Genomic DNA, 13679 nt, shown 5'->3' with positions numbered 1-13679 from the left:
CTCCTGATATCTTGACAAGGTGTAAGAAGACTGTGGAAGGGTAGGAATGGGCTGGGTTGTCAGTGATCTTAAATGCCAGAACCTTCTATATTGAATCCTGGAAGTAATTAAGAGCCCTGGGAATTTATTCAGTTAGTGTGGTGACATTGTCAAATCTGGGCTTTAGGAAAGTTAGTTTGGCAACTAAATGGGTGGTTTGGAATTAATTCGTAACAGAATTCTAGAATAAATAAATAGATCATTAGTAAATGTCTAGAAAGAAATTTTTCATGAAAGATTTTAAATACTAAGACAAGCCAACTGGACTTTTTCCTGCTGTGAAGCTGTGAAGAGACACTTGATGAGAGATGTCACATAATATCTTTGTACTTGACTTTTCTTATAGATGAAAAAGGAATTTGAACCAGTTTATATTTCTTTGCTGCTTTAAGGTTTGATTAATTAAGGAATCTAGAAAAAGAAGCAGTGATTACAGGGAACTAGCATAACTTCATCAGAAAAGATCATGCCAGACTAACCTCATTTCATGTGTTGACAGTGTTACTAAACTAAGAGATGAGAGAGGATGTTTAGATATAGGCTAACTTTAGTCATTTTATTCTTGTGGAGAAGATAGAGAAATCTCACTAGATCTCTGAAATAGATGATAATACAATAAGATGGTTTTAGAACTGATTAAATAGCCACACTCAAAAAGTAGTTGCTAATGCCTCAGTGTCAGCATGATTGAGTACCCCATGAATCTTTTTGGTTTACCCTGTGCTGTTTAATATTTTGTCAATTTTAACATTTATGCCTTGGATGAAGGCATAGATGGCACACTTATCAAATGTGCAGATGATATAATGCTAGGAGAGAGACTTAACACACTGGAGGAAAGACGATGCAAAAAAATCTTGACAGGCTAGAATATATTCAGCTGAATCTAATGAGATAAAGTGTAGTAGGGGATAAATGAAGTAAAGTTAAGTTTAAAAAATCAGTTTCATAAGTACAAGGTGGAGGAGACATGATTAGACAGCAATTGTTCTGAAAAAAATCTGAGCATTTTAGTGGCTTGCATGCTGAGTCAATCAGTCAGCAGTGTGATGTGGCAACCAAAAAAACAAATTCAAATTTCAGCTGCATTAAAAGAAGCATGATATCCAGGAACAGGAAATTCATAGTCCACCCATACTCTACCCTTGTCTGACTACATCTGGAGTTATAAAATATATTACAATTCTGGGCACTACAATTTAAGAAGTACCTTGGTAAGCTGAAAAATATCCAGGGCAGGACAACTATGATGTGAAGGGCCCTTGATTCCATGACATATCAGAATCAGTTGAACGTATTGGGTATGTTTAGCCTGGAGAAGACTCACGTGGGACATGATGGCTGTCTTTAAGTGTTTGAAAGGTTATCATGTAGAGGAAGGCTCCAGAAGTTAGAACCAGGAGCAGTGGCAGAAGTTGAAAAGAGGCAAATTCAGGTCTGATATTAAGGAAAACTTCCTCATCATTAGAACTATCCAAAAGTAGGTTCGGTTACCTCGAGGTGGTGGGTTCTCCTTCCATGGAGGTCTATAAGCAGAGGCTAGACAACTAACTTGTCAGGCATGTTATAATAGGGATCTCTTTCATGTATGATTGGATTAGACTTCATGGCCACTGGGGTCTCTTCCACCTCCCAAATTCTCTTAATTCTATGAATGATTTACCTAAAGGTGGAGATGGAATGCTTATCAGATGTGTAGATAATATAAAGCTGGAATGGGTAACACATTAGTTGAAAAGTTTCTAAATGATCTTGACAGGTTAAAATGGGGCTAAATGTAATTAAGGCGAAATTTAACAAGGATAAATGTATATTGAGAATGATCAATTTTCTAACTACAAAATGGGAGAGTTGTATAGTATATACACAAGTACACTTTAAAAAAAAGTCTGGACGTTTTAGTGGTGTCAGTGTCAGTAGTGTGATATGACAGTTGCAAAAACTAATCCAATCTCATTAAGAGAAGTCTAGCTTCTGCGAAAAGGGTGGCTAAAGCCTGACTGTAGTATGCCCTGATCATACTACACTTAAAGTATTGTGTTCAGTTCTAGACACCACATTTTTGGATCAACACTGATAGGGTAAAGAGAGTCAAGAGTAGGGGTAACTAATATCGTAAGGTCATTGTGATCATGCTTTATGAAAATGGGTTGAAAAAACTGGAAATATTTGGTTGGCAGTGAGACCTTTAAGGGGACATGATAGCTATCTTCAGTTATTTGAGTCTTTCAGTCACATGGAACAGAGAATAGATGTGCTCCATGTAGCCCTATAGGATAAAACTAGGAAGATGGAAATTTGGGCTTGAGATAACAAAACAATACCTAATAGTTGTATCTACCTCAAAGTGGAATGGGCTACTTTGAGAAGTGGTGGATTTGCTCTCATTGGAGGTCTCCAAGCAAAATCTGAACAATCACTTGTCAGGCAAGTTATATGGTAGATTCTTGTATTAAACAGGGCTTTGAAGAATGGATAGAATTTTGACAAGTAGCAATGTAGGTAGGGGTAAGGCATACCAGGAATAGGAAACAAACCCAGCAAAACCAGAGGTGGAAACATTCCAGGCAGGTCCAAGAAAGGAGTGATCCAATTTGACTTTAATACAGGGTGGGGGTAAGGGGCATGAATAATAGTGGAAAATAAGAGAGGAAAGGTAATTTGGTGCCATGTTATATTGTGAATGCTCAAATATTGAATTCTGTAGCAGAACCCGTGCAGATTAATTAGATAGCTGAATTATGACACAAGTATCCCCACAATTATTATACCTGGAAGAAGCTCTAAGATTATTTGGCCCCCTTTTTATATCATACCTATTATTAAAAAGTTTATTTTGGCAGGAATATGTAAAATGAATTAGATGATGGAGGAGACTAATTTGTAGACTATTGCAATAATCTATAAGTGAGAAGTGATGACCAGGATAGTGGCAATGGGAATGTCTAAGATGAGAGATTTTCAGAGACATTAGGCTAGACACGGCAGGATGCAGAAGTAGTGATTGGGAAGTAGTAGTAAGACTAGAAATATTGGTGCTAGATTATGGAAGGTTTTATTTACTTTTAATTTTTTTTCAATAAACAAGCATTTGTTTTCTGTCCCTCCTGCCTCCCTCCCCACACGTTGAAAAAATTAAAATATAACCCCTGTAAATATGCATAGTCTAACAAAACAGATTCCCATATTGGTCAGGCATTTTTTTAAATTTTTTTATTTTTTTTTTGCCTCTTGAGTATTATCTCTCTGTCAGGAAGTGGCAGAATACTTCATCAGTAGTCCTCTGGAATCATGGTTGTTGGTTGTCGTTTTGATCAGGGTTCTAAAGTATTTCAAAGTTGTTTGACTTTACAGTGTTATTAATTATTCTGGTTCTGTTCACTTCAATCTGTATCAGTTCATACAAATCTTCTATGGTTTCTTTGAAACTGTCCCTTTCATCATTTCTTACAGTACAATAGTATTTTTTTAAAGAGGCAGTTGCATTTAAGTGACCTGCTGAGAGTCACATAGTTGGTAAATGTCAGGCTGGCTTTGAATTAAGATCCTCCTGACTTCAGGACTCATTCTCTGTCCACTGCCCCACCTAGCTACCCCCACAACAGTATTTTTAAAAATTATTTTTATTAAAAATTGTTTTTCATGAAAGATTTTAAATACTAAGACAAGCCAACTGGACTTTTTCCTGCTGTGAAGCTGTGAAGAGACACTTGATGAGAGATGTCACATAATATCTTTGTACTTGACTTTTCTTATAGATGAAAAAGGAATTTGAACCAGTTTATATTTCTTTGCTGCTTTAAGGTTTGTAAAGCATTTTTCTTTCAATGACCTGTAATGTAGGAAGTAAAAGTATCATCATTGTTTTAAGGATGAAGAAACTGAGACTGAGGAATGTTAAATGCATTACTCTGGGTCACACACAAGACAACAGACAGGGAGGACTGGCAGGGAAGCAAGCCCTCAGCCCTAGGGTAGGGCGGAGAAGTCTGCAGGAATGCAATTTAGTGCAGCTGGTGCCGTCAGGAAGACTCATCTTCCTGAGTTCAAATCTGGCCTCAGATACTTACTGGCTGTGTGACCCTGGGTGAGTGACTTAACCCTGTTTGCTTCAGTTTCCTCATCTGTAAAATAAGCTGGAGAAGGAAAGAGCAAACCACTTTAGCATCTTTGCAAGAAAACCCCAAATGGGGTCATAAAAGGTTGGACATATCAGAAATGATTGAACAACAACAAAATATAGGGCTTACTTACTATGTGCCAGGCACTTTATTATCTCATTTGATCTTACAACAACCCTGCAAGGTACGTGCTATTATTATCCCTATGTACAGTTGAAGAAACTGAGGCAAACTGAGGTTCTGAGATCCGATTTGAAACTTGGGTATGCATTACTCTAGGTTCCAGCATTCTATGCATTATACCACCTAGTTATCAAGTCTCATCTCTCTGACACTGGCCATATAACCCTGGGCACATCACTTCTCAGTGCTCCAAATAATTCTCCAAGACTTTTAAGTTTGCAGAGGAAGTTTTGGCCTGTATTGTTAGGAGGAGTTTATTTACTAGAGAGTTCTGGTAACAATGAAATTCCATGTTCAGTCTCTTATTTCTATCCAATGAATAGGCCACAAATACAGTGTTATAATGAATAAGGCTGTCAGTCTTCACAGTGTAGGCAGGGTTACAAGATATGTACACGTAACTCCAGTATAGTATGAAATGGCTTAAGAGCATTAAGAAGGTTCAAGTAAAGTGCCATTTACAGACAGAAAAATCAGATCCGCTCATGAAAATCACAGAAAGCCTGCTGGGTGGAAAAGGCAGCCTTTGATTGGGTTCGTGGGGGTCACATTCAACATATAGAGATGTAGTGGGGGAGGAAAAAGGACAGGGAATAGTGCAACCAAGGGCACGGAGTACAAGCAACAGACTAACTCATTTTGGCTGGAACATAAGGCACAAAGATAGAGGTAACATGTAACCTGACTGAAAAGGCCAGTCTTCTGAATTCCCAGTCCAGTACTTTTTGGGATGCTGTCTCTTCTGTGATCTTAAGATTCTCTTGATTCCAAAGAGAGACTAGGGAAACTGTAGGCTTTGGGGCACTCTGACAAGGAGGTCCATTTTGATGGTCTGGTAACCAGAGAGGGACTTCTGAGGAGGACTCGGCCATTGGCCACGCAACATAGCTTTAATATAGGACAGTGGAGGTTTACCATACTTCACTGAAATGTATCTTTTTTTTTCATCTAGTAGTGAGACGTAGTGCTTAAAAGTTCCAGATTTTGTTATTTTAGCTTGTCAGTCTCTTAGCTATTTTTCACTCATCCATTTCTTAGAGAGTTGGGTTTGGTTTTTTTTACTTCATTGATACGGGCTTTAATAGTCTTCTTGTGGATGGAGGAAGGTGGCAGGGAAAAGCGCCTAATGTGTGAATTTAGTGCTTACCGTTTGGAGTTAGGGGGTCAGAGAAAACAGTGATAGAAGCAGATGAGGGGAGGGGAGATGGGGTGGCTCTAGGAGCACTAGGGGCATGATAGGAATACTGTGGGAAGTAAAGGAAACTTACCTTCACACAAGTATTTGTCTATTTCCCATCCCCCTTATGTATGAGTGCGCATGTCTGTGTACATGCCTGCATCCATGCACACATGCCCAGATCATATACATATAATTATCAGGGACCCTTTTAGTTTCCCAGAGTTCTGTATAGGGAGAGAAGAAAGGTAGAAGATACTGGGCTTCCTCCCCCCAATCCCTCCCCCACCTCATGCCAGGTAAAACTAGATTATCTGGGCAGCACCCCCTTCACGCTCAGTTAGGTTCCCCTCGAATGACGCTGCTGCAACTCTTGGCTTGGTTTTTTACACATCTAAGCCTCAGCACACAAACCCCTCCCCCCGCCCTGCCTCCCCCCAGGTCCAATGATGTATAGTAGGAAACGTGTACTGACCTTGGAATCAGAGAGCGTGAGATTAAATCCCATTTCCAATTTATTAGTGTCCATGCGGCTTAGGACACTTTACAAGTCACTGAGTTATAGTTTCTGCATATGTAAAATGGTGATACTTGTAGCACCTATAATCAGAGGATTGCCGTAAACAAAATGTTTTGCAGCTTCAGGTGGCATAGAAATACATTATTCTTTAGTAAGTTTGAATTTGGAATCTTGAGGGCCAAATATAGCTGATAAGACTCCTCTTATTCAGATGCTGTACATGTAATTATGTCCAACAACACAAAGTTGTTCGGGCATATCAGTAACATTATTGGCTCTAAGAATTTAGAAAACATTACAGGGAACATTGTATTTCAGGAACCAGGTCACTGCATGGCTAAAATTCATACTATTCAGTTTTCACATCTTTTAGAAGGAGGAGGAGGAGGATGTAGTGGAAAGCAGACTGAACTTTTAAGTCAGAAGACCCAGGTTTTGGGGTCCTGCCTCCACTTCTTACTTGCAGGTGACAGAGTTATCGCTTTTCTCTGGGCCCCAGTTTCTTTTTCTGCAAAATGAGGGGATTGAACTAGATGACCTTTAAGATATTTTTTTTAATCAATTAATTTATTTGTTTTCAATTTTCTACAAACAGTTCCATAAATCTTAGATTTTCTTCCCCTCCTTCCCCTCTCTGTCCGCCTCCCTGAGACAGCGACCTTTAAGATCTTTCAGCTCCTTCATTTTATGACAATTTTTACAATGGTTATGCCAGTTCCTTCTTTCCTGCTCCAGGCTAGGGTGGGTGAAGGTGTGCCATTAGGAAACTGGATGGATAGAATACTAGACCTGTAGTCAGAAAGAGTTGAGTTTAAATTTGGACTTGAGACACTCACTAGCTGTATGACCCTGGGCAAGACACTTAACCTCTGCCTCATTTTCCTTACCTATAAAATGGGGACCATAATAGCATCTACCTCCCAAGGTTGTTATGAAGGTCAAATGAGATAATTTTTGTAAAGTACTTATTGCCTGACCCATAGCAGAAACCATATAAATGCTTATTTCTTCCTCTTTCATCCCTTATGTACCTTTGAATTTATGGTAATAGAGGGGATTGGAGGCTTGATGATTGGAGGCAAGATTCCAGTCTTCTCGGTCTTAAAGGTGGTATGGAAGGTAGATATCTCATAACATAGGCACTGCTGTGAGCTTGCTCAGTAATTGTTTTCTCATGGCCTGTTTTTTGAAGGGCTACTAGGCTACACTTAGAGGATCATTACTCAAAGAGCAGAGAGAATTTGCATTTCTAGAGTTCATTTTTTTTCTGTTGTGGAGGGTTTATGGAAAGACATAGTTGAGAATTACACAAGATAGTGGGCTGCGAAGGGACTAAGATCTGTGCCCCTGGACCCGTTACCCATATTAAATGACACAGTGCCTGGCACATAGTAGCTTAATAAATACTTGATGACTTGTAAACTTCACAACATTACAGATCCTGCCAAGAATCTAAGACTGATGAGGCTTGATTATACTATATTAACATGAGTGCAAAACAGTTCTGTTCTGGCTGACCTCATCTAGGTCATGCCTGTCTGAGACATCATCCCTACCCTCAGAGAAGTAATATGATTTTGGGGGGAGACAGACACATATAATCCAAGTAGCGGACAATATCAGGTAAGTAGATGATGTGATACAGATAGTGATTGTTCAGAGGAGGAACAGTTCACAGTAGAGTGGGATAGTGAGAGACACAGCTTCACAGAAATATTGGCACTTAGAATCCAGTGCAGGTGTTAAAGCTTAATACTCCCATCTTATAACAAAGAGGCAAAATGAATTGCTCAAGGTTATGCAGACACCAGGAATTTGAATTTAAGGTTCAGATAGATAGGAGAGGAAGAAAGGGCATTCTTCTAGTTATTTCTCACAGTTATCGGGGTATTTAAGGGTTATCTAGTTCCACCTTCTGTGTAGATAAACCTCTCTCACCTCTGCTTGAACGCCCCGTTTTTCCTACCGTAATAATGGCATGAACTGGTATGCTAAGACAGGAATCCTCAAGGTTTTCACCGTAGACAGGATTGGCTGGAGCCAGAGATATTTTGTAGGTCAGAAAGGTAAATACATTATAATAAGAATGCAGAAAATCTTGAATGCTGGCCTAAGCTGATATATCCAGTCCAATTGGTCCTGGAATGTGTTCTGGTACCTGGCTGAATGGGAGGAAGCCCGGCTTGTTTGGGAGTATTCTGTTGTGCTTAGCATTTCTATAACAGCACATAGTGATTTGCATTTTTATAGCACTATAAGATTGACAGAGCACTTAGTTCATAACAATCCTGTAAGGTAGGTGGTACAGGTGTTACTATTTCCATTTCATATAGATGGCGAAACTGAGACTAGCTAGGAAGTGTAGGAATTGGATTGAACTCCAGGTTTCGCGATGGCTGGGTCTAGTGGTCCTTCCTCAGCGGTTTGCACAAGATAATGTTCCAGAAGTACAAGCAGATGAGGTGGGTGCCAAGATTCCCTGCTGCATGGTTTTTGCGTTGGCCGTAGGGGTGGCAGGCCTCCTCTGTAGTGTCGTAGAGGGTTCTCTCTCATCTGCTTCTATTTCTGCTTCACCTGAGATGAGCACTGACCTGTAGACTTGGGGGACAGCAGTGAGCTTTGGTGCTAGCCCCCATTTCTGTTCCCTGGCTCTTCCTGCCCCTCCCCACAGAGGCACAGCAGAACAGGGGATTAGGTTCTGGCAGCCATTGCACACCGGACAATAGGCGGGAGAGTAGCAGGCCGCACGCTGGGGCCAGAATCATTTGTGTTCCCCGTTGGCGAGGGGGAGGAGCAGACAGCCTGGAACTTGGCCTTTCCAAGCTGAAGGTATGGGGCAGAGGGAATTCCTTTGGGGACTGGAATGGCAGCCATGTCCTAGAGCTGGTGGCACCAGCGTGTGCGTGTGTCTGTGTGTCTGTGTTTGTCTCTGAAGGCGGAAGCCCCGCACTAGCAAGAACCTGACCCAGACCTTTTAGCCTCCGTTAGCTCTGTGGCCTGCCACCCAAAAGATGTCCCGTCCAGCCCTGGACCACTTGGTGGACCTGCTGAGGGCTCCGCCGATCCTTGCGCGGAGCCAGCTGAGCTCGGAGCGGGGGGATGCCCTGAAACATTTGCAGAGGGAATTTCTAGGTCGGACCACGGGTCTGACAGCCAGGCCTCGGAAATGCGTTTCCTGTGTCTAGGCTAGAGCTGGATGTGGCCGCAGCTCCTCCCCTTCGGGCAGGGCCCCCGCAGCCCGGGCCCCCCCAGCGGCCGCCCCCCACCCCCCACCCCCGCCTGGGAGGAGCGCGCCTGGGCGGAGGGCTCTCCCGGCGGCGGCGAGAGCAGCCGGGCTCGCTGCGCCTTTAAAGAGAGCAGACTGCGGCCGTGACGCACGCCTGGCCCGCCGCCAGCCCCCTCGCTGCTGCCAGGCTCACCGAGGAGAAAACCCACAACTTTTCTTTTGTGCGTGGGGCTACTTTTCTGCCTCCCGCCTCCCGCCTCCCTCCCCCCTCCTCCCCCTCCTCCTTCTCCTCCTCCTCCTCCTCCTCCCGCTTTCGGGTCCTTCTTTGCCTTCCAAGATTTAAACGCTAATGGCGGATTAAAAGGCCCAGACGCCTTCGGCTTTAGAAGTCGGGTAAGGCCCTTCGACGAAGACTTTGTCTCTGGGGTTTTTGTTCCTACGTGGAAGGAGGGGGTGGGGCGGATTTTGCGCCCCCTGCGCTAGCTGCGCCAGCCGCCTGGTGGGGAGGCGGGGAGAGGGGGAGGGGAGGGGGCCGTGCGGAGCCGAGCGAGTAAACAAGCAGGCCCGGGAGCGCGGCTTGGCTTGGCCTGGCCACATCCGGGACTTGGCGCCCTCTGGAGTAATGTGGCGGGGGGCTGGCCCTTTTGCTTCGCCCCCCTTGTGATGTCCCCGGGTTTTTGTTTAGGGGAAGGGTGTGTTTGTGTGTCCACGGCTGTCCGCGTGCGTGTGTGTACGTGTGCGCCGGGCTGAGCGTTGAGCTACCGAAGCAGGCCCGGAGACGGTTCTTTCCCCCGGGAGGCCTGGAGGTAGTGGAAACAAATGGTGTCCGGGGGTGGGAGCAGGCCGGCTTGAGTCGGGGGCGGGGCAGGAGAGGAGACAGGTGGGAGCCGGCCTGGAGAAGGCTTTCCGAGGGATCGGTCAGCGGCCGAGAGGCCAAGGGGAGTGTGTATTGACCGTCCATCTGCTAGCTTCCCCCCGTCTTGGGGCTCCCTCCAGGCCCACTTTGAAATGGAGTGACAAACCAGGGAAAATAGCAGAGAGAAAACCTGCCCTGCTCTCCAGGGCCTTCGGGCTCTGGGCCAGACTCGAAGCTTCCCAGAGAAGGTTGGGCCGTGTGTCAAAGGGGAGGGCCCGAGCCCAGATTTGCTCTTTTCAGAAAGCCAGGTTCCGTGGAAGAGAGCCCTTCCAAGAAGCCAGTTGGCCTGGCTGCCTAACCTCCAAAGTCCAGTGAGACCCTGCGGACCAGAGGGCCTGGGATCGCATTTTGTCTCCTCTTGCCTTCCTTGGGTCTCCTCACCTCCAATATAGACACAGGTTCATCTTCTTTCTTCTTTCCCGTTAGGAGACAGACCAAGTGAGCACATAACTCTTGTTCCTCTCTGTGTTCTGGACAGACTTGTCCTCTGTGATCCTATGGAGTTTCTGAGGAGGTGAGACCTGGATGTTCTCTAACCTCACTCCGCCTCCACACACACTGTTCTGAAGGTCCTGGAACAGCAAGAGAGGGAGAGGCTTACTCTGCAGGTGTGTGTAATTGCTTCAGATGCAATCTCTGTCTTCCTCTTAGAGACAGATGGGGAATGTGGTGAAGGACAGATAGCTATTACTCACTTGGATGAGGTGATGGACAGTCCTGATTTTCAGGAACCTAGAGGAGGCCTTTGACTTACCTAGGAAATTTCTCTGTCCTCAAGCCCTTTGATTGGTGAGAAGCCAACTTAAGGTGGTGATCTGTTTGAGTGGGCAGCCATGTCCTAGTGAGGGAAGGAGAATATTAGGGACATGTAAAGGAATGAGAAGTCCTGTGTATACAGGGAACCTTGGCCAATTGCTCTGTGGTGTCAGAGGTTACTGCTTTAGGTATTATCTCAAGGTAAGCCTGCAGTTTAAGTTGCACGTAAGGAAATAAATAACAATCTTCAAGGGAGCTGTTAGCTACCTACTGGAGAGACCTTGATCTCTCAGTGGTCAGCAGAATCCTTCTGATGTCTCATTTTCTTCCATCTGAGCATGTGGTTTGCATTAGCTGCTGCCATAGGCATGGAGCTGACTTTGAGCCCCAGAGAAGGTTTAAGCCTGGAAGCCCGACTGACTGGTGGGTGAAAAACCTTTTTTTGCCTCTATAGGCCTTGACTCTCATCGCACTGAGAGGGTTAAATATAAAAATGTGGGAATAGGTCCTGCTAGGGAGGAGTCTAGTTTGCTTTATCACAGCTTTGGAAATGTGAGGTGGCTGCTGGTCTTTGGTTAAAAGGCCAAAGGCCTAGTAGGCTTCCTTGAGGCATCAGGAACCTGGAAAATTAAAAAGCTGTAGGAATAAATGCTGAAGGTCATTCAGAATTGTGGGATGGAACCTGACCTGACTGAGATCTCTATAAAATGGCCTCAGGTTCTGTGAGTGTGGAGAATCACCCTGTTTTTCTGTGTTGCCATCTCCATGACTGTGTCTTATGGGTGGGGCCTTCCTCAGATTTCAGAGGGAGGGAGGAGAGGATGGAGCTCTGGCTGAATTCCCTTGGGTTCCTAGCCAATGCCTTTTTAAAGCCATAGTACCCTCCTTGAGCTTAAGGACTTGCTGTGCCATTCTAGGATAATTCATTAACCCTGTTTTACTTAGAAAGAAGCAGTAGAATGGCCACCTGCAAGAGGTGAGGAATGCTCCTATATACACCTTAGATTAATGGATCGTAGATCAAGAGTTGAAAAGTACCTAGAAGCCAGCTGGTACAACCTCTGAAGCACACAAGGATTGGGGGGAAAGGGGAAAACAGGATAAGGGGAGAGTGATGCATATAACAAAAAGCTGTATTGGTTTTGCCAACAAGGGTAACCCTAAAGGGAAAATCATTATTGGATGATATCTAAGAATGGGATGGGGGAGAAGCTCTACTCATTTCTTAGGATCAGTGGCCTTAAGGGCTTTTTTCTATATAAACCTCAGATTGTCAGTTGGTAGAAGCACTTTCTTTCAGAATCATAGGATTTAGAGCTGGAAAGAACTGTAGATATTCTCTAGTGAGAGATGTTGTGATTTGACCAAGATTATAAAGTACTAGTACAGTAGTAGTACTAGTAACAGAGGCAAAAATTGGATCAACTGTTTTGTTCCCAAAGTCTCAGATTCTTGGAGTAGAAGGGACCTCAGAAGCCATGTAGTCAAACCTATTTCTGAACAAGAATCTCCTCTAGTGATCAACCAACTGTTTTTGAAGGCCACTTATGGTGGAGGAGTCGCTGATTCTTCCTAAAATGTGGTGGCTAGAATTGAACAAAATACTATGTGTAGATTATAACAGACCTTTTCATAGCCTTGCCACTATATACCATGCCCTTCATAGTGCAGTTTAAGATTACATTAGCTTCTTTGGGTGCCATGTTGTGTTCATAATTCATATTGAGCTTAATGACCTATAGTGAGCCCCTTAAAACATTTAGTTATTTTTCAGATGAACCACTGTCTAGTCTTGTACTTGTGAGGTTTATGCTTGGAAACAAAGTGTAAGTCTTACCTGTATTAAATTGCATCTTACTTAAAATAATAGAAGTTTTTGAAAAAAGAAATCAATTTATATTATCAAATTAGGGACCTTGGAAGGTACTTCATACACCCATTCTTCATCCCCTTATAATCAAATTTCTGTCTCTACTACTCTGCTTTCCATTATTTCTAGGGCAGTGGTTTTTGGGGATTCTCTTGTTTCATGGAATATAAATACCAGCTTTGATAGTATCATGTTAATACTAGCACTACTTTTCCCTCAAATTTTAAATATAAAATCATTCATCAAAATAGCAATTGGGGAAAATAAGCTTAATTTTCTATATTTGGGTGCAGAATTTCTCCATTTGACCTCACCCCTTTAATCAGAGTATTCTGGATCCCAGGCTCCCAATAGCAATATCTGGTGAGGCAGCAGAGTGGAATGGAAAAAGCACTTGACCTGACAATCCAAAGACTTAGATTTGAAGTCTAGACTTCAGCACTAATAGCAAGTGCTGAGCAAGTGCTGATCCTGAGCAAGCCACCTAATGTCTTTGAACATCACTTTTTTCATCTCTTAAATAGAAGTAGTAATACTTAGGTCCCACAAGTTTGTGTAGAGAAAAGTGCTTTATAAACTTTAAAGTAGGAGATAAATGTGGACCATTATTAAAGATTCTTTCAGTATTTTTCAGGTCCAAAAGCATTTGGCCAAATTTGTTTAGGAAACACAGTTCTAAGAGTAGTGTGACCTTGGGCAGTATTTTGCCATCTAGACCTTCTCATCTATAAGCATAGTTACTAGTGGCTATATTAGGTGATCCTTGTAGTTTTAATGACATAGAACTTTTACCTTTTGCTCCTGGGGAAGGAGTAGAAAGGAAATCTATTTACAGATGTCTTTTCTGTCCTAAGATTTTGGTCTCATAAGC

General features: G+C 43.2%; 1 protein-coding gene and 1 long non-coding RNA gene across 11 annotated transcripts in view; one reads left to right on the top strand and one right to left on the bottom strand.

Annotated features, from left to right (window-relative positions):
- The window catches only part of NUMA1 (nuclear mitotic apparatus protein 1), an 85690-nt gene that overhangs the window by 25366 nt on the left and 46645 nt on the right, over window positions 1–13679 (top strand). For 3 of the 10 annotated variants that reach the window (XM_072610289.1, XM_072610287.1, XM_072610281.1), the window contains exon 1: window positions 9344–9659. The exons of 3 other annotated variants lie outside the window; for them this stretch is intronic. The gene's annotated coding sequence lies outside the window, so the exon portion shown is untranslated. Of the gene's footprint in view, window positions 1–8367; window positions 8503–8727; window positions 8870–9343; window positions 9660–9952; window positions 10073–10660; window positions 10791–13679 lie in introns of those variants that run through there. 4 more of the 10 variants (XM_072610283.1, XM_072610286.1, XM_072610285.1 and 1 more) reach the window with 4 other exon arrangements.
- Window positions 3072–8383, bottom strand: LOC140504908 (uncharacterized). Its single transcript, XR_011967280.1, has 3 exons — window positions 7979–8383; window positions 5996–6120; window positions 3072–3871 (listed from the first exon to the last, which is right to left on the bottom strand). It is a non-coding gene; the product is annotated as an uncharacterized lncRNA (long non-coding RNA).

This window comes from Notamacropus eugenii, chromosome 5 (genome assembly GCF_028372415.1).
Source record: "Notamacropus eugenii isolate mMacEug1 chromosome 5, mMacEug1.pri_v2, whole genome shotgun sequence".
NCBI lineage: Eukaryota > Metazoa > Chordata > Mammalia > Diprotodontia > Macropodidae > Notamacropus > Notamacropus eugenii.
Note: the sequence above shows the minus strand (reverse complement) of the source record. Positions and strands in the feature narration are given on the sequence as shown.